Source organism: Rhincodon typus, chromosome 2 (assembly GCF_021869965.1).
Source record: "Rhincodon typus isolate 14 chromosome 2, sRhiTyp1.1, whole genome shotgun sequence".
Classification (NCBI taxonomy): domain Eukaryota; kingdom Metazoa; phylum Chordata; class Chondrichthyes; order Orectolobiformes; family Rhincodontidae; genus Rhincodon; species Rhincodon typus.
In genome coordinates, this window is record NC_063333.1 from 113,186,096 (window position 1) to 113,192,728 (window position 6,633).

The window sequence follows — 6,633 nt, forward strand, 5'->3', positions numbered from 1 at the left end:
AACGTTTACACAATCGCCACAGCAGTAATGATTTGTTTTCAGGTACTGATCTTCACTACATTCTGGTCCCACCTCTGGGCCAAGTTCAGTTCCCAGATGGTCCAGAATTGTGTCATAAAATGCCCAGAGGTCGATTTAAAAATAATTTTTACTGGATGGTAAGAGGTCAGCTGATTCCACCTTTTCTGCTGCATCTGCAATAGATGAGTGCCCTTGATCCCTGAAATTCTGCCTTTCAACTGAATTTTACTTGATGTTTTTATTTGCTTGTTGGCCAGGCTTAACGTTTGTGATATGCTTGTCAGTTGTTTGATAATTCTAAGTCAGAACACTGAGATCTGTTAGGACCAGCAACTTAGGTTAACTGCAAATTAATGGGGACATGGATATAAATCCTATACCTACAGTTTATAATCCCCTACTCCACCAAGGCTCTGCATTATTATCCATGGCCCAGGAAAACAAGATTATTAGATACTGCTGCTGTAAGCAATCGCTGCAGAGGTGATGGGGGCCGACAGTGGTGTGCTGGTGGAGCTGGTGATGAATAACTCTAGCTGTCCCTTTGAGGAAACATCTGCCTCCATTTCAAGCTTTTGCCACTAAAATTAGGGCCTCCTGCTGTGGGGAATTCAGAAAGTTCACATGTTACTCTCCTAGGTGGCACAATGTGCTGGCACACTAACAAATTGTAACACTCAACTATGCACTTCAGTTGTTACAAACTGCTTGTTGGCTGAAGGAAGCTTTCAGTCTGGAGTACTGTTGTAATATTTGACTGCACTAACAGGTGTTTGAGTATACATGTAGTCTTTGTTACGTCCAAATAAATACTCAGATTACTGTGGTTATGACTAACTGTTTTTATTGCCAAGACCCTTCGAGCATGCAGCCAAATTAATAACAAAAGCAGTTTCAGAAGCTGAGGAATAGGTTTTTTTTGCAATGCATTTACTCCCGTAAGGGAGCCATCTAGTGCTCAGTTAACAACTTGCAAGTACCATCCCCATCAGTTGTTCTCAGTAAACAGTGGGGGTCAATGTTAAAATATGGTGTAGTATCTATACCTTTTGAGCAAGGAGGCCTGGGTTGAAGATCCACCTGTTCCAGCAGTGTTTAATAATATCTCGGAACATGTTGATTAGAATGAGGTTGTCACAAACTCCCTAGAATTGAGAAGCTAGAATTTAAATTTAACTACTTTATGCAGAGGGTTGTCAATGTGCAGATTGGACTGCTTGGGGAATCAGTGGAAGTCTATTGGTAACATAGGTGGACTGATGTTGTGTGGTGTGTGTATATGAGTCAAGCTCTGGTTGCTCTGATATAGGAAGGGTATTATTAAGCTGGAAAGGATTCAGAAGATTGCTGGGAATGGAGGGTTTGAGTTACAAGGAGAGGCTGAATAGGTTGAGACTCTTTTCACTAGAGCATTGGAAGTTGAGGGGTAGCCTTATAGAAGTTTATAAAATCGTGAGTGGTATAGATAAGGTGAATGGGAGGTGTCTTTTCTCTAGGGAATTTCAAGACTAGGGGACATATTTTTAAGGTGAGAGGAAAAAGATTTAAAAATGACATGAGGGACAATCTTTTTTTACTCAGTGTGGTTCATGTGTGGAACGAACTTCGAGAGAAATTGGTGGATGCAGGTACAATTACAACATTTAAAAGACATTTAGATAAGTACATGAAAAAGAAATGTTTGGTGGTATATAAGCCAATTGCAGGCAGGTGAGACTAGTTTAGTTTGGCATTATGGTCGACATGGACTGGTTAGACCAAAAGGTCTGTTTCCATGCTGTGTGACTGTGTGAGTGGTGATTGAAGAGTATTAAGCCCTAACTTGAACTGGTTCCGAGAGGTCAAAGTTGGGAGCCAGCAGACTGATTTGGAAGCCAAAGCTTTTTTAACTCATACTTGTGAGTGAAACATCTGCTTCTCCTGGTCCACAAGAAAACCTTTATAAAATTAAACCATCAGGTTTCACAACTCCATACTGGACCTTCTGCTCAGTGATCTCCATTGTTCTGGTGAGGCTTGTATCAGATGAAATTGCTCATTAAAATTTTATTGGAGTCTGAATTACATCAATAGACCTTTTTTTTATAGTTTTATGGCTTTTACCTACCCTGCTGCAGTTCCTCAGCCTTGAAACTTTGGAGTTAAAATGGCAGCCACTATGAATGCTATGCTCAATCAAGGAACAGAAAGTTGTCTCTATTTTAACCTGCAAATACACTCTGTTCTCTTCAGTTCTCTGCATTTGAATGAGATAAGGGGTTAAAGTTAGTTGTTTAGTATTTGAGAGCTTCTGACACTCTACATTTTCTAAGTTTCTAATAACTGTATGCATTATTTTGCTAAGAGGGAAATGCAAAATGGATCAACTTCCTAATTATACTTGCTTTCATAATCTGAATTGATGGAAAATGTGCCACTTTGAGGTTGTTTGCAAATTTCTTGTCATACAGATAACAACAGAAGGAATGTACTACAGCCACATTCTCCACATAACCTCTTCATGAAAATATCAGCCTTACCACTGAAGGGCTTTATATAATAGCATGTACTACTGCGGCCAGACGGTAGACTTTATTCAACCAACTTGCTAATTCATTTGGATAAGATTAATACTTACAACAAAGTATAGGTTGTATTGAGATAATTTTTAGAGAGCAGCCTAGATTGGACACTTAAAGATGGATTTGCCAGTAAATGTTGTGCTTCAAAGTATACTTGGGTGTTTTATTTGAAAGTCTGTGATACAGGAAAAGATTTAGAGTTAATTACTAGAAAAGCCTTTCTGGAAATCGTGGTTGTTTTATGCACTGTCCAGCATTGAATGAATGAATGATTTATTTATTGTCACTTTCATTTTACACTGAATAATACAATAAAAATCAATGAAAAGTTTCAATAGGCACCACAATCCATTGCCATAATCTGGTGCTATTTTGAATAGTTTAAGAATAAAAAGGATAAAACATATAACTGAAAGAGATCCCTGAGCCGGCTCACCAATGACACCTGTGCCACCATCCCTCCTCCACTGCCTCGTTATAGCCTGGACCAGACCCACCAACATAGGAGTTGCCACCATCCATTTAGGCACCATCTCTTTGCCACTGCGCCCACCTCACCAATGCCACCACCAGTGTTAATGCTGGGTCTTGTGCTGAACCCACACTTGCCCTGCAGCTAGGGGTCCCAGCTCTGCTGCTGCCTTGATGATGTCAGGAGTCCAAGCACTGGGCCTATGCAACCAGGAGTCCCTGGCTCCACTGCCAGACCAGGCCACTGCCACTGTCTCACCAAGGCTTCCTCACTGGCCACCTTACTCTGTGATGTTGCCTTGCCGTGCCAAGAATGTGGTCGAGAAGCTGAGAATAGTTTGGTCTAGAAGAGGGAAGGTTTCAGGATTATTTTCTTCAAGCAAAGATATACTGAATTGGTGCAATAATATTTCTGAGATTGCCATGGTCCAGAAAGCAGATTCTCTATTTTCCTAGTCCATTGGGTGTTATCTCCAGCACTGACTCAAGCACTGTTTTAACAATTAATTAATACTTTCATAAAAACAGAAAATTCTAGAGACATAGCAAGTTAGTCAGGAACTCAAGAGGCTGGAATAGACTGCTGCAAGTGTATAGGTGGTTGTCGTATAACGCGATAGTTGCGTTCCTGTGTGACCTCACGCTATAGAAAATCACTGTAGAAAATTGCCTTACAGGGAAATCACTGTACCTATACAGCAGAAAGTTTGCGTTATCCAAACAGTGTCCACTGTTCATCAATTGTGTTGCAACCAGTTCACGTTAACGAAACACGCATTATAGCAGAACTACCTGTATGAGCCTTCATCAGACTGATGCATTTTCATTTGTTTGAAGTGGAAATACTCTCATGTCTCAAATTTTGCTCCTTGCCTTCTGCGCAACATACCATGTACTACTGTGGCCAGACGTAGAATTTATTAAATCAACTTGCAAATTTGTTTGGATAAGATGAATATTTACAACAAAAGTATGGGTTCTATTGAGATAATTTTTAGAGAGAAGCCTAGATTGAACACTTAAAGGTGGATCTGCCAGTAAATGTTGTGCTTCAAAGCAACATCAGCATGGCCTGTTGATGATAAATTGTTTGGGATTACCTTAATATTGGGAATTGCACCTTGTCAGAGCTGTCGAGGGACTGGTATAAGTTGGACAAGATATTTTTGTCGTAACTAAATGTTTGCCTTGAGGATCACATCTGTAGTGTCTCCTTAATATAGATCTGTTTTGAGGTAGCTATAAATTTCAGGATAATTGCTACCTTTCACTGAGAAACAATCCCTTAATGAAAATTTCAGAAGCAGACTTCCTCTATTAATTGCGCTTCTCTGAAATCACAGGTCCAACCCTAATAGCAATGGAAATAAATGCCAAAAAGCAGAATGCTGCAGTTAATGACCACTTGTTCTGACAGTACAATATAAGTAATGTAAATGGTGACATTATGTAACCATGTAAAAGTAATTACTCCAAGTGCTGAGCATCGTCATGACGAGGTTTGTGGCTGTCTAAGGTCAGAGCAATCTAATGTTTGGAAACTGGTGTCAGCAAAGTAATCACATTGTGACGAGGTTCCACTTAAGAAATATTGAGCTTTACAGCCACAATTTACTTGACTGTCTTTACATTAAGTAATTACTGATCCTTCCTTTGATATTTCTGGAGATATTCCAGGTCCCAATAAGCTGCTTTAAAATATTTTAGTTTGGTTTAATGATTCAAGAGATGGTGTGTAAAGTTAGGACAGTTTGTTTTGGGAAAAAGTTGGCCAAAGGGTGCACAGGAATTGGCTAGTAGGGCAGATTTTTCGATTTGGAGTCTGAAATTCCATCTGGAGATTATGAAAATTTTTAACAGCTGCGGTTTACATCATTCTGATGAATGTCAGTCATATGCAAACCTCAAAGACAGGAGAAGATTCTCTGCTATCACATCGCTGTTTGGGTCCCAGACTAGTTTGATGCCAATCCTCAGGTGTCAATGAGGAGAATCCTGTCTGAAAATAATACTGGACAGTCAAGCTTCAGTTATATGCTGTGGAATAATCTTGTGTTAGAGGAGTTTGTGGGGACTCCTAACTATTGAAACAATGTGACACCATTCAGTAATGAATGTGGTTAAGAATAGGACTGAACTTGGGTGTGGGAAGATGGAAACTGAACGATAAGTAGAGGGAAAAAAGGAGGCTGTAAAGGGTTTGGGGGTGTGGTGCAGTAAATGAGGCTGCAAGGGTGGGTGAAGATGGAGGCTGCAAGGAGGGTGACTATAAGATGTAGAAGCAGAAGTAGCCCATTCAGACCATTGAATGGCAGAGCAGAGTCAATGAGATAATAGCTAATCTAATGATCCTCAACTCCACTTTCCTGCCTTTACCCCATAACCCTGATTCCCTTACTGATTAAAAATCTGTGTGTCTCAGCCTTGAAGATACTTAACGACCCAACATTGGCAGCACTCAATGGTAAAGAATTCTACAGATTCATCATCCTCTGAGAAAAAATCCTCCTCATTTCAGGGAAAGGGAGGATGCAAGGAAAATAGAGCCAGAAGGATGATGTTGGGGGATGGGGAGAGGGGGCTTAAAAGGTGATCCAGAAAGAGACTGCAAAGTGAAGAGAGAGGCCACAAAAGAAAAGAGTAGTTCTAAAACTGTCAATAAAGGAAAACTCAGCTGAATGGAAACCAAGAAAGCTTGACACCGTTGAGGTAATGAATTCCTTGCAAATTAATGTGGAATCTCTAACTTAAAGCTACATAGACTCAGGAGCTATTTAACAGCAAAAATGTAGTGAGTGCTTTGTAATGAACAGATGTCAGTTGTTAAAATTAACTTTTAGATTGAGATCTGAGATACAGACAAAATGATAGTAACTGCCTGCTCGAAACATTTCAGCTTTATTCATACACAATGGAAGCGTAATAGCCGTGACTTCACCAGTCAGTGGAAGGTGTGTTTAGAGTAATGGAATCTTGTGGGTAGAAGTGTATGCCAGTTATATTCAAAAAAAAGAACTTGTTGTTAACCTTTGATTACTTCTGTCTGTTGTCTTCTTCTAGTTTAAACACCATGATATTTAGGAAATTAACACTTTCTTTGTGTGCTGTGGCTTCAAGTTTAATAAAGAGTGACAATTATAGACTATATTGGTAAAGTCTTCTGATTTTGCTTCTGTTTGAGTCCAAACAGCCTATAGGTCAGCACAAATGCAAAAGGTATTGTTACTATGTGACTGCATTGCCTAATAAATGAGTTAGTGACAGTGGGGGAAAAAAATCTTCAAAAAATCAAAAAAGTGCTCATTGATAAAGTCTCGAGAGAATTCCTCAGTGGGAGTAGGGTGTCAGAATATTTTGACTGCTGAGACTGAGTCTGACGGTGAGAAGAAATCTCATAAAGGTTGCCACTCATGATTATAAGAACATAAGAAACAAGAGGAGGAGTAGGCTATTCAGCCCTTCAAGCCTGCCTCATCATTCAACAGATGATGGCTGATCTGTCTCAGGCCTCGGTTCCTCTTTTGTGTTAGCACCTTGTAGCCCTCAACTCCTATTTGAAAAATCTATCTACCTCTTCTTT